At 45.0% G+C, this 19,866-nt stretch overlaps 1 long non-coding RNA gene across 1 annotated transcript in view; it reads right to left on the reverse strand.

Annotated features, from left to right (window-relative positions):
- The window catches only part of LOC132535234 (uncharacterized), a 55,661-nt gene extending 43,029 nt beyond the window's left edge, over positions 1 to 12,632 (reverse strand). The window contains exon 1 of the long non-coding RNA XR_009547008.1: positions 12,328 to 12,632. This is a non-coding gene — a long non-coding RNA (uncharacterized LOC132535234). The remainder of the gene's footprint in view (positions 1 to 12,327) is intronic.
- Positions 12,633 to 19,866: the final 7,234 nt, after the last annotated feature.

Here is a 19,866-nt window from a genome sequence, read left to right on the forward strand (position 1 = left end):
AACATATTCTATCTACCACCTAACAAAGATAGGTCCTGAAATTGGGCAGCCTGGAACGTTCTTACTTATGACCACAGAATGTGAACTCAGACCTACAGGAATGCAGAGGTCACATAGGCTCCTAAGCTGAATATGGGCCCCAGATCACATCAAATTGATGGGGCTTACAGTCAATTTTCCCATATTTGGGAGCTATTCTTTTCCCTGATCCAGCTTTCCAGGCATGACATCATCTCCCCAGACAACAACTTGGGTCCACCTGCACAGCAGATGTCAGGCTCAGGAAAAATCTAGTACAGTCATGGGCCCTTTGGAATATAACTAAAATAGGCCTACTAACTATCTACAAAATGGAGACCCGCAACTCTTCATCTGCAATATTCCAGCCTTTAGTTTCACGATTAGTCAACAATTTGTTTGGCTTTATATGTTAAGTCTTTTTTCATCCACCAGGTTCCAGATGCTACCATGATGCCGACCAGACTTCCCTGGACAGACAACCCCACCAATATGTCCTGGAGCCCCACTTCCCCAGAGCCCCGCCCCACTAGGGAAAGAGAGAGACAGGCTGGGAGTATGGATCGACCTGTCAAGGCCCATGTTCAGTGGGGAAGCAATTACAGAAGCCAGACCTTCCACCTTCTGCATCCCACAATGACCTTGAATCCATACTTCCAGAGGGATAAAGAATAGGAAAGCTATCAAGAGAGGGGATGGGATACAGAGTTCTGGTGGTGGGAATTGTGTGGAGTTGTACCCTCTTATCCTATGGTTTTTGTCAGTGTTTCCTTTTTATAAATAAAAATTTAAAAAACTATACCCCTGTAAAAACACACACACATATGCAAGGGTGGTGGTGGTATACCTGGTCAATGGCACGTAGTAGCATAAACAAGGACCCAGGTTGGAGCCCCAGCTCCACCCTGTAAGGGGGAACCCTTCAGAAGCAGTGAAGGAGTTATGAAAGTGTCTGTCTTTCTCTCTGCCTCTCTACTTCCACCTCCTCTCTCAACTTCTCTCTGTCTTGTCCAGTAAAATAAATTAAATAAATAAATAGATAGAAAAAAATGGCTGCTAGGAGCGGTGGACTCATAGTGCTGGCACACACACATCCCCACAACATACATACACACACACACACAAAAAAAAAAAAACAGAAGTCATCCACCATCAAACAGCTTAACTCTGGGGAGATTCATGGAGTACTTGTCAGCACACTTCATCTCTCCTGTGAGAACTCTGGAAACTCAGACCTTCCCTGCATTGTACCCTTGAGGTGATCAAGTGGTTTATCCTTCAAAGACACTGGCAATAGTGAAAAAAAGATGTCATTAATAAATGATCTGCACTGCAGGAGACCCTGAGACCACCCCAGAAAAGTAGGTTGTATGAGTTTCCTTTTTAAACATACCTCTGCAGAAGAGTCTCTGAGAATCTCATAACTCCAGGTCAAGAACAGACAAGCCTATTGCAGCATGTAGAGTCACTCACTGTCGTTTGCGGTGGCGGGATGCAGAAAAAGGAGGTTTGGAGCAGAAAGGGAACTCAACCCTTTATCTGTGCTGGCACCTCAGAGTTGGGTGAGAGAGAAGCAGGTTGGGCCATGTGGAGGTAGTAAAAATGGCCGCCTCACACAGTAACCTTTCCTACGTCTAAACACTAAAGTGAAGGGCTGGCAAGAGAGAGAGGTGCAGAAGAAGAAGGGCTTTTATGGGAGTAGCTCTCGCTAGAATGGGAAGGGGGAGGAGTAACCATAGCACTCCAAATATCGTGGGGAATTGACAATGCCCTGAGGGCACAACATGGTGGAACAGGCGCTCCGAGAATATCCCACCTCTCGCAGGAACTAGAAATAGCCTGAGGGGACAACATGGCAGATGTGACTGCATCTGCACAATTTCCCAGCAACTAACAGTTGTCACAATGACTTGGGAACAATCATGGGGCTAAATTAGTGAGGGCCAGGGGTTCTCATGTACTTCAATGCCCCAAAATAGTTCCAGAAGACAATTGCTGGTTCAAATCCCACACCCTTCTAAGAAATGTTGAAGCAATCATAATTATAAATAATGATGGAAAACTCATGATAACTTCAGACAACTCCAGGACCTGTCAGGACTGAAAGATATATATATGCCTCGCCTACAACATTCAAATTCAGGTTGTTAAGACTTGTTGTCAAACAAGACTTATTTTCCACTGAGAATTTGGCTTTTACCTTGGAGACTGTTCTAAATAAAGATGAACTGAACTAAGAGACAGTTTACTCTCTATAATATGTGCCCTGCCATGTGAGAGGACTCAGTTCAAACCCAGAACCACATGGGAGCACCGCCAGTACCAGAAACCCCACAGATGGTGGAACAGGTAATAGCGTCTCTCTCTTTCCACTTACCTATGTGAAGTAAAAGAATGCAGGAACCAGGCAGGGTACACTCGGTCAAGCACATATGTTACTATGTACAAGGATCTGGGCTCCAGATCCTGGTCCCCATCTACAAGGGGAAAGCTTCACATGTGGTGAAGCAGGGCTGCAGGTGTCCCTCTTTCTCTCTCCCTCTCTCTTCCCCCTTCCCTCTCAACTTCTCTCTCTCTCTCTCTTTTTAATTGTTTTAATGTATTATTAGTTACAGGCAGATATTGAGAAGGGAGGAAGAAACAGAGAGACACCTACAGTCCTGCTTCACCATCACGAAGCTTTCCCCCTGTGTGTGGGGGGGACCAGGGGATTGAACCTGAGTCCTTGCACATTGTAATGTGTGAGCTTAACCAGATGTGCTACTGTCTGGCCCCCATAAACCTCTCTCTATTCTATCGAGTGTGTGTGTGTGTGTGTGTGTGTGTGTGTGTGTGTGTGTGTGTGTGTGAGAGAGAGAGAGAGAGAGAATATTGGCCCAAGAGTGTGGAGTCATATATATGTGAATGCCTGATACCATCAAATACAGTAAAATATAGTAAATAAATAAATAATGAGAGAAGGGTGTGGCCCAGGAGCTGGCGCAGTGGATAAAGCATTGGACCCTTAAGCATGAGGCCCTGAGTTCGAGCCCCAGCAGCACATGTACCCAAAAGATGTCTGGTTCTTTCTGTCTCTCCTCCTATCTTTCTCACTAATAAATAAATAAAATGTTAAAATAAGAATAATAATCATAAAAGATGCATGATAGTAAATGATAGCAAAATGACCCAATTGTATATATACAGACGCCAGATGCATGTATGTAAATATCATCACACATGTATCATCCCACCATGTATGCACACAGACACAGATGGAGTCTGTACAGCGATACACATACTCTATCATGTGTGTGAACAAAAGTTCTGACAGAGAGCAGATGATCCCAAACCTAAGTGCTTTCCCCTTTAACGTTCTTTAGAGCTCTGGGGAAATATGGCATTTTTAGCAGATCCTGGCATCTGTTTAGGAAGGAGATTCCCCCCTGGGAACAGTCTATGAAAAGTAACAGCAACCACAACTGCAGGGCCCGTGCCTGTAATTGTCATCACATCCCGAATCAGCTGTCCTGACGCTCAGTTGGATGCCTGGCAGATGCAAAGACACCCGTGGACTCAGCCCCTGCTGACCCACAGGGACCAGAGCATCTTCAAGGGCTGAGGGTTCAGGTGGAGAGCAAGAGGGACCTGGGTACAGAAGAGAAAGTCATGGCCTACTCTCATGTTTTCCTGTGAGAAAAGCATATGCCCCAGCCACTGAGACGATCACGTCTGGCTCAAAAACAGAAAGAAATTCACTGACTATTCTATCGCCAACACAAAGAACAGAGAACGTTTGCCAGAAACACAGTGCTATCCCGACCAGGTGAGCACCTGTGTCTTTATAGTCAAACACATGAGCTCTGAGGCCGACTGATATCCCAGTTCCTCTAACCCCCTTTTGATGGCGCTGAAATAACCTTAGCCCCTAGCCAGTAATTACATATTGAAGACTGTATTCCCATTCATATGAGAGGAGACATCTTTCCTGAGCTTCCAGTGGGGGCTTTGCCCCCACACTACCAGGATTTACCACAATACTCACAACTCATGGTGAGGTGTGAACCAGACCTCTATCTCATTAAATCCTAGTAGCAATCCAAGAAGGCAAGGGTTACCTGGTTCCTTCCTCATCTGACTGATCAAGAAATAGAAGCTAATACAGGTGACCACAAGTGGTCAATGTCATATTTCAAGTCTAGAGCTGGCAATGCTGCTCCTCCAAATCATTTTATTTATTTATTTATCTAATTGCCTCCAGAGTTATCGCTGGGCCTCGGTGCCTGCACTATGTATGAATCCACTGTTCCTTTGCTCATTTTACTGAATAGGACAGAGAGAAACTGAGACAGGCGAGGGAGACAGAGAAGGAGAGAGACAGACAGACACCTACAGACCTGCTTCACTGCTTGTGAAGTGACCTTCCTGCAGGTGAGGAGTGGGGGGGGCGGCTCAAACCAGGATCCTTGCGTGGGTCCTTGGCTTCGTACTATGTGTGCTTAACCTGGTGCACCGCCGCCTAGCCCCTGCTCCTCCAGACGTTACATCCCCATGCTTGTCCATCACTGCACATAGACATGGTCTAAGCAGAAAGCACTGTGACAGTTCCTTGTGGACAGGATAACCATTGTCACTTGATCTCCTTGAGGATAATGCCCAAAGATATTATCTGATATCTGGTACCTGAAACTGGGCCTTTGGAAATAAGATGTAGACACATCATCCAGCATTTCAGCTCACTTGGATATCAACAGGATATCTCCTCCCACGACAGCTAATAAAATTAAGTTAAAAGAACAATGGTATTTGTTCACAGGAAGAGTTGCGTGGCAGTTGGGTGGTCAGTGGCACGCACAACTTCCTCCCACTTCCAGACCCCATTTAGCTTTGTTCCGTGATGCATTAGCTACTGACTACACAGCAATCCAAAATTAAAAATTCAATGAACTAAAGACACAGCATTTATTTAGTTCACAATAGCTGTGTCTTGGCAATCGTGGCAGGGCTCATCTGGGCAGTCCTTCATCTCTGGACTCTGTTCCCTTACATCTGCAAACCATGGAAGCCAGCTGGTGACTGAGTTTGCTGATCTTTGCTGGGTTCTCCCATTTCTGAGCCATGCCCTGGGGGACTAGGCTGCCATGGCTCCAGTCCACTTGCTCTGTCATCGTTCAGCAGGTTCCCCTGGGCTTGCTCACATGGCACTGTTTTTTTTTTTTGAGAATGAGAGACACCCATGGGCTGTGGTTTGGAAGACTAGATTCAGAACAGACACACTGTCACTTGGCCACATTCTTTATATAGTTATGCTTTATATTTATATATGTATATATTTATATATATATATTTCTATTTATATATTTATATTTGTATTTGCATCTTCTTAATGACAAGCAGTTAGCATTTTTTTTTCACGTGTCTATTGGTCATCTGCATGCCCTCTTTGGAGAAGTGTCTCCTCAGATCTTTCGAGCATCTTTTTTTTTATTATTTTACTTATAAAAAGAAAACACTGACAAAACCATAGGATAAGAGGGGTACAACTCCACACAATTTGCACCACCAGAACTCCGCATCCCATCCCCTCCCCTGATAGCTTCCCTATTCTTTATCCCTCTGGGAGTATGGACCCAGGGTCATTGTGGGGTACAGAAGGTGGAAGGTCTGGCTTCTATAATTGCTTCCCCGCTGAACATGGGCATTGACTGGTCGATCCATACTCCCAGTCTGCCTCTCTCTTTCCCTAGTGGGGTGGGGTTCTGGGAAAGCGGAGCTCCAGGACACATTGGTGGGGTTGTCTGCCCAGGGAAGTCTGGTCAGCATCCTACTAGCATCTGGAACCTGGTAGCTGAAAAGAGAGTTAACATATAAATCCAAACAAGTTGTTGGCTAATCATGAATCTAAAGGTTGGAATAGTGCAGATGAAGAGTTGTGGGGGGGGGGGTGTAGGTAGCTAGTAGGCATATTTTAGTTCTATTCCAAAGGGCCTGTGGCTATACTAGTTGTTTGTTGTTGTTTTTTCCCTGAGCCTGAAATCTGATATGCAGGTGGATCCAAGTTATTGTCTGGGGAGATGAAGTGCAAAGCAGTAGGAATACATGACGTGATAGATAAAGCACATGATGGCTGTGAGGATTTCCATCACACACCTCATGGTGACAGTTATCTTTAAAAATATTTGGGGAGTCAGGCAGTAGCGCAGTGGGTTAAGTGCACGTGGCGCAAAGCGCAAGGACTGGAGTAAGGATCTTGGTTTGAGTCCCCGGCTCCCCACCTGCAGGGGAGTCGCTTCACAAGCGGTGAAGCAGGTCTGCAGGTGTCTGTCTTTCTCTCCTCCTCTCTGTCTTCCCCTCCTTCTCCATTTCTCTCTGTCCTATCCAACAACAACAATAATAATACTTACAGCAATAAAACAACAAGGGCAGCAAAAGGGAATAAATAAAAATTTAAAAAATTAAAACAAAAATTGGCAGAGGGTCATAGCCTAGAGGGGCTGATGAGAATTGGAGGGGATGCTGGAAGATCACCCACCCAGTTGAGTGCACTTGCTACCATGCGTTTTCAGACTCATTGGCTACTCAGAGAATAGGAAATAATCGCACTATAGGGGTGACCAAGAATGCATTTCAGTACGACGCATACCGGAAAAAAATGCCCATTGACTTGGCAGCCTCAGAAGTGATCAAGGACTTTGATAAGTGATAGCGAGGCAGCCACTGCTTCCATGTCACAGATATCAAGCTAAGCCTTGCTTTTGTACTTCTCAGGTAATCCTTACAACAACACTACAATTAATAATAGCTAACATGTATAGTGTAATTACCATGTGTCTTTGATCCACTAGCTTTTCCTTAGCGTCACCGTGTGAGGCAAGTTCTATTGTTAACCCCTACCCCCGTTTTAGGTAGAGTTAAGTAGCCTGCCCGTGGTCGCATAACTGGTAAATGGTGGGGACAAGAGTGAAACTCACGCAGTCCATCCAGAGAGTCCATGGTGCTAGACTGCCTCTGCATTTTACAAACAGGAACACTGGACCCAACACCACAGAGCTCTAATCCAGGGAATGATCAGGACCTCAATTCTAGCAGGCCCACCTCACTGCTCATGTTCATTAACCGCTGTGCTGTGCTGAGCTGTGCTGGCAAAAGCAACCTCTGCAGGGTGGGGGGAGCAACCATGGGAGACTTAGAGGGGGACAGGTGGTAGTGGGCCTGGTAGAGGTCCACACATTACCATGTACAAGGACCCATGTTCAAATCCCCAGTCCCTACCTGCAGGGAAGAAGTTTCACAAGTGGTAAAACAGGGCTGCAGGTGTCTCTCTTTCTCTCTCCCTCTCCCTCTCTATCTCCTGCTCCTCTCCCACTCCCATGTCTCTGTCTCTGTCTCTATAAATTAAAAAAAAATGGCCACCAGGAGCAGTGAATTCATCTTGCATGAGACCTAGGGATAACCCTCATGGCAGTGATTTAAAAATAAAAAGAGAAGATGACTTAGATTTACCAGGAGAGAACACACTGAAGTATAGGAGTGTCTGTTCAGAATGCAAGAGAATGGGAGATGAAGAGCGAAAAGAAGTGGGTAGAGCTCTTCCCACTGCAGACACCCAAAGGGCGATGGCAAAGATGAGAGTCAAATCTCTCCAGTGGAAACCTTCATTGAGACCCTGCTCAGTGGAGAAGCAGCTCCAGAAGCCAGAACACCCACCTTCTGCTCCCCAAAAATAACCTTGATCCATCCTCCCAGTGGGGAAGAAGTGATAGGACGGAGATAAGAGGGCTCTGCACTCCAGCTCCAGCAGCACCCAAAGAGAGGAGGAAAAGTAGAGGGACAAATGGAGGTAGTTATGCTGTCATGAGAGGCTTGGAGGGGAAGAGAATATTGAATCAGAAAAGGAAGGGGCAACTGTGTATAAATGTGGACAGAGAGTTGTAGAGATGATGGCTGGCCCATGTCTACAACCTTAGGGCAACTGCGGTGGATTGCAGTGGGGAGAGTGAAGATTCAGAACTCGGGTGGTGGGAATGGTGTGGATTCCACCTCCTGTTGACATGTAATTCTGTAACATGAAAACAAATAAAATAAAGCACAAGACTGAATTACAAAAAAGAAGAAGGAGGAGGAGGAGGAGGAGAAGGAGAAGACGAAGAGGAAGAAGAAGGAGGAGTAGAAGAAGGAGGAGAAGAAGGAAGAGGAGGAGAAGGAGGAGGAGGAGAATGGGGAAAAGGAGGAGGTGAAGGAGAAGGAGGAGAAGGAAAATGAGGAGAAGGAGGAGGAGGAGAAGAACAAGAACAACAACAACAACAAGGACAAGAACAAGAATAATAAGAACAAGAAGAAGAACAAGAAAAGAAAGCGGAGCTGACAGTTGCGCCTAGACAAAACCAGGAGTGCTAATAAGCATGACTCCTCTCCTGTATCAGAGACTTTGACCGGGTCTTCCAGGTGGCCGTCCGAGGGAAACTTAACTGCTCCCCATCAAGGGCCAGACAGCACCAGCTCCTCGAGACAGTAAGCAGCTGTGTGCACTGGCTCCCTACAAGTGTTCACCCCGTCCCAGTTTATCTTCGATCAGCAGCTATTCATCGCCTTCCCAGCAACACCAGCTGGACTCAGACCTGGTGACCGTTTCCTGCCTTATCCTCCTCAGTTGTGTATTACATTCCACACACACTCAGATATAAATCGCTCGCTATTAAACATGTCAGTTAAGAGCCTTATTTATCTTTGAGAAACTTCATGAAATAATCATACAGATTCATCATGCCATATTCTGCCCTGAGGCTGTACAGGAGATTCCCCCATTAACTTTAATGAGGAAGGCTGCTAGGGGATCTTTGTGACCCTTCCCCTGGCACAGATCAAACTTAGTGCACGGCCATAAAAGGCATATTTTCCAGCAGACCTACTGGGTCGTTCCTAACTACCTCCCCAGTTCCTGCAAGACCACCTTCTCTCCAGACAGATTCTCTTGTTTGGCTTTCTCCACAGTAGAACAAGCTCCCTGACAGGCTTTCAGCCTCAGCCCCAGCACTCTGGCTGGGGAAATCATCCTGCCTTCATCCTCAGCATCCATTCCTCTACTTCACTTTTTAAAAGATATATATATTGGCCTCCAGGGTTATTGCTGGGGCTCAGTGACAGCACTAGGAATCCACTGCTCCCGGAAGCTATTTTTTTTTTCCCTTTTGTTGCCCTTGTAATCATTGTTGTTGTCACTATTATTGTTGTTATCGCTGTCATTGTTGGATAGGACAGAGAGAGGTTGAGAGAGGAGGGGAAGCAAAAAGAGGGGGAGAGAAAGACAGACACCTGCAGACCTGCTTCACCACTTGTGAAGTGACCACCCTGCAGGTGGGGAGCCAAGGGCTCAAACTGGGGTCCTTGCACAGGTCCTTATGCTTTGTACCACCTTAGGATTCATATATTAGAGAAGTGAAACCTTTCTTCTTTCTTTCTTTTTTTAAAAAAACAAAACAGAAAAAAAAGAAAACAAAACAGAAAGAAAAGAAAAATAATTCTAAGGGAAGGGAGTAAGACATGTTTACTTCACATGGACATCTCAGAACTTCAGATTTTTCTAACTCATTGCTCCACATTCCTAGACAAAGTCAAGTTATTGGTACATCTGGCATCTGTCTTTGAGCTTATGGAGAGAGAGAAAGAGAGAGAGAGAGAGAGACAGAGAGAGAGAGAGGCCTGTCTTTTTCTATCAATCACTTGAAGGCAGTACGCTACCCTTTCTCCTTAGCGGAATCACCTGACCCCCACAGCTATGTCTAACTACCTCATACCAAAAGTAACTTCCACTTCTGTGACTGTTGGGGAAAGGGTGAGAAGGGGTGTTGCTAACATCTAGTACTGTCTCCTCAAGTGGGTGAAGAGGAAGATAATCAGAATCAAACACAGTTTGAAAGAAATTTTCCTTAAAAAAAAGATTGAGCAGCAGAATGCAAAGTAACCCAAAGAGCTGAGTGGTAGACTCTGCCACTATGTCTCAAATCCTCCTGAACTTAAAGTCGATTGGCTCCGTCGACAGGTACCGGAAGTTCTCCCTTAACACTGCATCCAGAGTCCAGACCATTTCTCCACCTCTACCACCAATGTAAACAGCGTCAGTCGTCATCTCCTGGAATGATCCAACAGCCTCCTTATGACTGGAACTCTGCCCTCCTAAAGCCCCGTTCTCAACGCAGCAGCCAGATTGATTCTTTTATAACAGAAATCATAGCATGTAACTTCTCAGCTCAAAATCCTTCAGTTGACGTTCCTCTCAGATTCGGAGTAAAACCCAGACAGAGCATCTATGACATCTATAACAACCTATCAATATACAATCTGTAACTCCTGCCGGGTGGTGGCGCACCTGGTTGAAGGCACATGTTACAATGCGCAAGAAGCAATGTTCAACTCCCCCCCCCCCCCGTTCCCACCTGCAGGGGGAAGACTGAGTAGTGAAGCAGTGTTGCAGGTGTCTTTCTGTCTCTACATCACCCCTTCCCTCTCCATTTCTGGCTGTCTCTATCCAATAAAAGAAGATAATAAAGAAATTAAAAATCTTTATCAACCTCCCACCAATTCACCGCCCCTTCCTCCCATCTAATCACTTACCACCCTATATTCCTCATGCCCTCTCCAAATCAGTTCTAGGTGTACTGGCCTCCCTCTTCCTGAAACTGACCATTCCATTCCTTCTGTTTGGAATGCTCTTCCCTCAGATACCTACATGGCTTCCTCCTTATCTCTTTCTGGTCAAATGTCACTTTGTCAGTAAGCTTTCCCCTGACTAACCCACACAGATTGAAATTCCAACATTGAGCTGTTGTCTGCTGTTTAGCTCTGAGGTGCCCCTGGTCTGCGGCATAGTGTGTGTGTGTGGGGGGGGGGATGTGCGTTCTCCTACCATGGCCAAGTCTAAGTTGCCAGCAGGAGGCTATTAAACATGAGTTGAGAAGTGCACTCAATTCTTAAGAGGACTGGGCGGTAGCGCAGTGGGTTAAGCACACATGGCACAAAGCACAAGGACTTGCGTAAGGATCCCGGTTCAAGTCTCCGGCACCCCACCTGCAAGGGGGTTGCTTCACAGGTGGTGAAGCATGTCTGCAGGTGTCTATCTTTCTCTTCCCCCTCCTCCTCTATCTTCCCCTCCTCTCTCCATTTCTCTCTGTCCTATCCAACAACAACAACAAGGGCAGCATAATGGGGAAAATGACCTTGAGGTGTTCATAGTGCAGGCACCGAGCCTCAGCAATTCTTCTTTTTCTAGCGTTTGCCCTTCTTCCGTAGCCAGTCAACAGCGTCAGGTTGAAAGGTGTCAGGAGCTGCTTGTTGCTGGCTTTGAAAGTGACTGGGATCCATGTGGATTCAGTCGGCTAGGAAGGATCGTCAGTTTCCCCAATGAATGGGTACTCACGGGATGCACCACGGGAAGGTCGATCCAATGCATCCCCCTCAGCAATAACCCTGGAGAAAAAAAATAAATAAAAAGATGATGGCACAACCCAGTTCCAGGGCAACACTGTCTATATCTCCCCACTCATCTTTTCCTTTCCCTTTATCCTACATACTTGTCTCCTTAGCACTTGCCCATGCCTGATATATTCACTCATTGTTGATAGTATGTGTGCCCCTAGGAAAGTAGAGATTATACCTTCACTGGTATACCTTTGCCACCCAGAATGTTGTAAGCATTCCGTGACACTCATTGCAATAAAGTCATTCATCAGATGGCAGAGGACATAGACAATCCGTACAAGGAAAAATATATTATAACCCAACATATATATAGAGAGAGACATTCTCTTCATTGCTTGCTCTTACTGTCTAAATCTGTATCTACCACCCAGAGAGGGGGTGATGTTGTCCAGGAAGCAAGAAACTGTCATTCCTTAGTGAAAACAGCCAAAGGAGTTGACGAGTCAGAAAGGTGGCAGACGAGAAGGATCTGCAAGAGAGTGAAATCTGGTGGTGGGGGTGGGGAGGGTAAGAGCAGACAGAGAGAGTCCACCTGGGTGCAAGTGCCGGGCTAGCGCTGCCAGGAGAGAGAGACTCTGGGGCACGTGGCTGAGTGGGAACACAATGCAACTGCCTTTATTGATCTGCCTTTATATCTTCCGATGCAGAAGTGGCAGGCCGGAAAAGGAAGTGGATATGATAGGGGGCGGAAAAAAGAGCTGCGAAGGTAGCATCTAACCAGTGGGGATTAAACCAATGCCCTGCAGGCAGGGCGGGTCTCCAGCTGTTGCGAAGGTTCTAACCAATGGGGATTAAACCAGTGCCCAACATGCAAGAATCAGCTGAAGGGAGACGAGGACTATGAGACTGGCCTACCTCAGCAAAGCAGGAAATGGCGAGTGTTGACAAGGATGTGGAGAAGAAAGAACTCTGTCGCTTTGTTGGTGAGGACCTGGGCTGGTGCAGCCTCTCTGGAGAATCCTACGGAGAGCCTTTAAACAGATAAGAATGGAATGAACTTATGAGGCAGCAAAACACCACTCCTAGCACGAGAAAGCTAGTTGGAAGGGACATGTGTGTCCCTGTGTTCATTCATGACTGACCGTATTCCTCACAATAGCCAAGGAATAGATGCAACTGAAATGCCCATCAACAAACAGCCAGACAAAGAAATCACGGCACATACCCTCAGTGGGATACCATTCTGCAATTCAAAGAGCTGGTGCTATGGCCTTCAACACGAATGGGACTAGTGGCGTTACGCTCCGTGAGGTGAGAGGTGAGAGACGACTACTGTGTGGAGCATATAGGACAGAAGCACGAGGGACCAGGGGGTGGGCGCACCTGTTACAGTGCACAAGGACCCAGGTTCAAGCCCCTGGTCCCCAGCTGCAGGAGAAAAGCTTTACAAGTGGTGAAGCAGGGCTGCAGAGGGCTGCAGGTGTCTCTCTGTCTCCCTCTACCCTCTCAATTTCTCTCTGTCTCTATAGTAAATGAATATAAATATATATATATATTTTTTTTTTTTTAAAGAGAGAATAGGGGGAATCGGGCAGTAGTAAGCACAGGTGGTACAAAGGGCAAGGACTGGCTCAAGGATCCCTGTTCGAGCCCCCGGCTCCCCACCTGCAGGGGATTTGCTACACAGGAGATGAAGCAGGTCTGCAGGTGTCTGTCTTTCTCTCCCCCTCTCTGTCTTCCTCCTCTCTCCATTTCTCTCTGTCCTATCCAACAATGACATAAATAACAACAATAACTACAACAACAATAAAAAAAGGGAAAGTAAAAAAGGAGAATATAGGAGCCCATGAATCTGCAAGTCAAATTTTAAAAGTAGCCAAACTGTCTTTATTTTTATAATTTTATTTACTTATTTATGTCTTTATCTATCTGGAATAGAGGCAGACACTGAGAGGAAAGAGGGAGATTGAGAGAAAGAGACATCTGCAGCACTGTTTCACTGCTGCTCATGATGCTTTTCCCCTTACAAGTGGGGACTGGGGAATTGAACCTGGGTCCTTGCACATCGTGATGTGTGCACTCCACCAAGTGTGCCACCACCCAGCCCCACCAAACTGTCTTTAAGACTTTGTGAGAACTGTGGTGATCATTGGGGTGGTGGGCACATTGTGGAACTATACCCATGTGATTTTATAATCTTGTAAGTAATTCATATTACAGTTTTTAAAATCTCAATCTTTATGTTTTTAATAGAAATAGTACTATTTGGATAAAATTTTGTTTTTAACCCCTATAATACTGTTATCTGATTAGTGAAGAGAATGAGGTAGAAGAGGAGAAGAATAACCAGTGAAAACATCTGGAAAAATAGCACAGAGATTTATTTGTACAACACACTTTCAGGTCTGAGTCACCAGAAATTCCAGATTCAATCACCACACCACCATTAAGTCCGAAGTGGACAGGGCTCTGGTAAAGAAAGGTATTTAAAAAGAGGGGCCAGGCAGTGTGCACCGGATTAAATGCATATAGGACCCTCACAAGGACCCAGGTTTGAGCACCCAGCTCCCACATGCAAGGGGGAAGCTTCACCAATGGTGAAGCAGGTCTGCAGGTGTCTCTCTTTCTCTCTCCCTCTCTGTCCCCCCTCCCCTCTCAGTTTCTCTCTGTCCTATCCAATAAAATGGTACAAATACCTGCCAGGAGCCATGGATTTGTAATGCTAGCACCAAGCCCCAGCAATAACTCTGGAGGCTAAAGAAAGAGAGAGCCAAAGACAGAGGGAGAGAGAGAAAGAAAACAAAGCAAAATAAAACAAACAAAATAGCTTATCTGAATAGTGTGCTTTTTTGACGGATATATGGCCCAGGCTTGAGTCTGGTGGTGGGAACACTGTGGAACTGTACCCCTGTAATCTTATGATCTTGTAAAGCACTCCTAAGCCACTAATAAAATCTATATTAATTTTTTTTTTTATTTAAGAAAGGATTAATTAACAAAACCATAGGGTAGGAGGGGTACAACCCCACACAATTCCCACCGCCCAATTTCCATATCCCACCCCCTCCCCCGATAGCTTTCCCATTCTCTATCCCTCTGGGAGCATGGACCCAGGGTCATTGTGGGTTGCAGAAGGTAGAAGGTCTGGCTTCTGTAATTGCTTCCCCGCTGAACATGGGCGTTGACTGGTCGGTCCATACTCCCAGTCTGCCTCTCTCTTTCCCTAGTAGGGTGGGTCTCTGGGGAAGCTGAGCTCCAGGACACATTGGTGGGGTCTTCAATCCAGGGAAGTCTGGCCGGCATCCTGATGACACCTGGAACCTGGTGACTGAAAAAAGAGTTAACATACAAAGCCAAACAAATTGTTGAGCAATCATGGACCCAAAGCTTGGAAAAGTGGAGAGGAAGTATTTAGGGAGGCACTCACTGCAAACTCTAGCAAAGTCTACTTCTGCTTTCTTACTTTGGTGCCATACTCCAAACTCAGTCAATTTCTGCTTTGCGTTTCTAATTCTTTTTTTTTTTTTTTACATGCATAACATTCCCCAGATTCCCATTTAACAATACAACCCCCACTATTTCATTCATCATTTTTCATGGACCTGTATTCTCCCCACCCACCCACCCACCCCAGAGTCTTTTACTTTGGTGTGATACTCCAATTCCATTTCAGGTTCTACTTGTGTTTTCTTTTCTAATCTTGTTTTTCAACTTCGGCCTGAGAGTGAGATCATCCCGTATTCATCCTTCTGTTTCTGACTTATTTCACTCAACATGATTTTTTCAAGGTCCATCCAAGATCGGCTGAAAACGGTGAAGTCACCATTTTTTACAGCTGAGTAGTATTCCATTGTGTATATATACCACAACTTGCTCAGCCACTCATCTGTTGTTGGACACCTGGGTTGCTTCCAGGTTTTGGCTATTACAAATTGTGCTGCCAAGAACATATGTGTACACAGATCTTTTTGGATGGCTGTTTTGGGTTCCTTAGGATATATCCCCAGGAGGGGAATTGCAGGGTCATAGGGTAGGTCCATTTCTAGCCTTCTGAGAGTTCTCCAAACTGTTCTCCACAGAGGTTGGACCAATTGACATTCCCACCAGCAGTGCAGGAGGGTTCCTTTGACCCCACACCCTCTCCAGCATTTGCTGCTGTTACCTTTTCTGATGTGTGACATTCTCACAGGAGTGAAGTGATATCTCATTGTTGTCTTGATTTGCATTTCTCTGACAATCAGAGACTTGGAGCATTTTTTCATGTGTTTCTCGGCCTTTTGGATCTCTTCTATGGTGAATATTCTGTCCAAGTCCTCCCCCCATTTTTGGATGGGGTTATTTGTTGTCTTGTTGTTGAGTCTGGCAAGCTCTTTATATATGTTGGTTATTAAACTCTTATCTGATGTATGGCATGTAAAGATCTTCTCCCATTCTGTGAGGGGTCTCTTGATTTGGGTAGTGGTTTCTTTTGCTGTGAAGAAGCTTTTTAATTTGATGTAGTCCCATAGGTTTATACTTGCCTTAGTCTTCCTTGTAATTGGATTCGTTTCATTGAAAATGTCTTTAAAATTTATGCGGAAAAAAGTTCTGCCAATATTTTCCTCTAAGTATCTGATAGTTTCTGGTCTAACATCCAAGTCCTTGATCCACTTGGAATTTACTTTTGTATTTGGTGAAATACAGTGATTCAGTTTCATTCTTCTGCATGTTTCCACCCATTGTTTCCAACACCATTTGTTGAAGAGACTCTGCTTTCCCCATGTAATAGTCTGGGCCCCTTTGTCAAAGATTAGATGTCCATACGTGTGGGGCCTCATTTCTGGGCTCTCAATTCTATTCCACTGGTCAGTGTGTCTGTTCATGTTCCAGTACCAAGCAGTTTTGATGACAATGGCCCTATAATACAGTTTGAGATCTGGCAGTGTGATGCCTCCGGTTCTGTTCTTTTTTCTCAAGATCGTTTTGGCAATTCTAGGTCTTTTCTGGTTCCAGATAAACATTTGTAGCATTTTTTCTATTCTCCTAAAAAATGTGCTTGGGATCTTGATGGGGATAGCATTAAATTTGTAGATGGCTCTGGGTAATATATTCATTTTGATGATGTTAATTCTTCCAACCCATGAACATGGAATATCTTTCCACTTCTTTGTGTCTTTTTCAATTTCTTTGAGTAGTGACTCGTAATTTTCAGTATACAAGTCTTTCACTTCTTTGGTTAGGTTTATTCCTAGATATTTTATAGTTTTTGTTGCTATAGAAAAAGGAACTGATTTCTGGATTTCAATTTCTTCTAACTTAGTGTTTGCATAGAGGAATGCCACTGACTTTTGAATGTTAATTTTATAGCCTGACACATTACTGTATTGCCTGATGATTTCCAAAAGCTTCTTGCTGGATTCCTTAGGTTTTTCCATGTATACTATCATGTCATCTGCAAATAAGGAGAGTTTGACTTCTTCTCTTCCAATCTGTATGCCTTTAATTCCTTGCTCCTGCCTGATTGCTATGGCAAGAACTTCCAACACTATGTTGAATAGTAATGGTGATAGTGGGCAGCCCTGTCTAGTACCTGATCTGAGGGGAAATGCTTCCAGTTTTTCACCATTGAGTATGATGTTGGCTGTAGGTTTGCTATATATAGACTCCACTATCTTCAGGAATTTTCCATCTATTCCTATTTTTTGTAGTGTTTTGATCATAAAGGGATGTTGTATTTTGTCAAAGGCTTTCTCTGCATCTATTGATATGACCATGTGGTTTTTGGTCTTGCTTTTGTTGATGTGGTGGATCACATTGATTGACTTACGTATATTAAACCAACCTTGCATGCCTGGGATAAACCCCACTTGGTCATGATGAACAATTTTTTTGATATACTGCTGTATCCGGTTGGCTAGAATTTTGTTCAATATTTTCGCATCTATGTTCATCAGAGATATTGGTCTGTAGTTTTCTTTTTTGGTTGTGTCCCTGTCTGCTTTTGGTATCAGGGTGATGTTGGCTTCATAGAAGCTGGCAGGGAGTATTCCAGTGTCTTCAATCTTCTGGAAGACTTTTAAAAGTAGAGGTATTAGTTCTTCTTTGAAAGTTTTGTAGAATTCATTTGTAAAACCATCTGGTCCAGGACTTTTATTTTTGGGAAGATTTTTGATAACTGTTTCAATTTCATTAGCTGTGATGGGCCTGTTCATGTTATCCACTTCCTCTTTACTTAGTTTTGGAAGTTGGTAGGTATCTAGGAAATCATTCATTTCTTCCAGGTTCTCTAGCTTGGTGGCATATAGTTGTTCATAGAAGCCTCGCATGATATGTTGAATTTCTGCAGTGTCTGTTGTGATTTCTCCTCTTTCATTTACTATCCGATTTATTTGGGTCTTCTCCCTTTTTTGTTTTGTGAGTCTGGCTAAAGGTTTGTCGATTTTGTTTACTCTTTCGAAGAACCAACATTTACTTTCATTGATCTTTTGTATGGTTTTCCTATTCTCAATGTTATTTATTTCTGCCCTAACTTTAGTAATTTCTGTCCTTCTGGTTGCTTTAGGATCTATATTAATTTTTTAATATTTTTAATATTTATTTACCCTTTTTGTTGTTAAAATTTCGGAGGCTCTGGCTGGGCGGGTCTAGCTTCACAGGCGGGTAACAGAGACGCGGAGACAACAGCTGGGCAGGGAAGCTGTATTTCTTTATTCAGGAACAGCGATTCATAAACTAAGACAAACTAATCACCAAACAGAACTCTGCTGTCTCTTTGCGGCGGCGCAAGCACTCTCTCTTTTACTCTGGAACTCAGAAACCCAGGAACTCTGTCTCTCTGGCACTCTATCTTACTCTGTAACCCTGAAACTCTCGAACTCAGGAACTCAGAAACTCTGGCACTCTCGAACTCAGGAACTCTGTCACTCTGGTACTCTGGAACTCTCGTACTGGGGAACCCTCTGAAACTCTTCCACTGTGGAACTCTCTCTTACTCTGTAACTCTGCAACTCTTGAACTCAGGAACCCTCTCCCGGGGTTCCTTGGGGCGGGGCCAAGCAGGCCCGTGAAATTAATTGGACTGATCCAATTCTCTTGGCGGGGGGAGGGCTAGAACAAACCAATGTAAAGCATACAACACCTTTTGTTGCTCTTGTTGTTTTTCATTCTTGTTGTAGTTACTATTATTGTAGTTACTGATGTCGTCGTTGTTAGGCAGGACAGAGAGAAATGGAGGGAGGAGGGGAAAACAGAGAGGGGGAGAGAAAGACAGACACCTGCAGACCTGCTTCACCGCCTGTGAAGTGACTCCCCTGCAGGTGGGGGGCCGGGTCCTTGAACCTGGATCCTTACGCCGGTCCTTGTGCTTTGTGCCATGTGTGCTTAAACCGCTGCGCTGCAGCCCAACTCCCGTTATATTAAATTTAAAAACAGCAGTCCTTATTTATATGTCAATAAAGATAATACTACTTGGATAATTTTTTAAATACCTTTCTTTTATATTTATTTATTCCCTTTTGTTGCCCTTGTTGTTTTATTTTTGTAGTTATTATTGTTGTTATTGATGTCTTCGTTGTTGGATAGGACAGAGAAATGGAGAGAGGAGGGAAAGACAGAGAGGGGAAGAGAAAGACAGACACCTGCAGACCTGCTTCACCGCCTGTGAAACGACTCCCCAGCAGGTGGGGAGCCTGGGGCTCGAACCAGGATCCTTATGCTGGTCCCTGCGCTTTGCGCCACATGCGCTTAACCTGCTGCGCTACCGCCCACTCCTGCTATGTTAAATTTAAAAACAGCAGTCTTTATTTATGTCAATAAAGACAATACTATTTGGATAAATTTTTTAACCCCCTCTCATACTGCTATTTGATTAGCAAAAGGGGGAGGAAGAAAAAGAGTTAGAGGACGTTTTATTGTAGTCTCTCTCTCTCTCTCTCCCTCTCTCTCTCTCTCTCTCTGTCTCTCTCTCCCTCTCTCTCTCTCCCTCTCTCCCTCTCTCTCTCCCTCTCTCTCTCCCCCTCTCTCTCTCCCTCTCTCTCTCCCTCTCTCCCACTCTCTGTCTCCCTCTCTCTCTCTCTCCCTCTCTCTCCCTCTCTCCCTCTCTCCCACTCTCTCTCTCCCTCTCTCTCTCCCTCTCTCCCACTCTCTCTCTCCCTCTCTCTCTCCCTCTCTCCCTCTCTCCCACTCTCTCTCTCCTCCTCTCTCTCCCTCTCTCTTTCCCTCTCTCCCTCTCTCTGTCTCCCTCTCTCTCTCTCTCTCCCTCTCTCCCTCTCTCCCACTCTCTCTCTCTCTCCCTCTCTCCCTCTCTCCCACTCTCTCTCTCCCTCTCTCTCTCCCTCTCTCCCTCTCTCCCACTCTCTCTCTCTCCTTCTCTCTCTCCCTCTCTCTTTCCCTCTCTCCCTCTCTCCCACTCTCTCTCTCTCTCTCTCTCTCCCTCTCCCTCTCTCCCTCTCCGTCTCTCCAACTAAAAAAAAGTCA

Source organism: Erinaceus europaeus, chromosome 21, assembly GCF_950295315.1.
Source record: "Erinaceus europaeus chromosome 21, mEriEur2.1, whole genome shotgun sequence".
In the NCBI taxonomy this organism is placed as follows: domain Eukaryota; kingdom Metazoa; phylum Chordata; class Mammalia; order Eulipotyphla; family Erinaceidae; genus Erinaceus; species Erinaceus europaeus.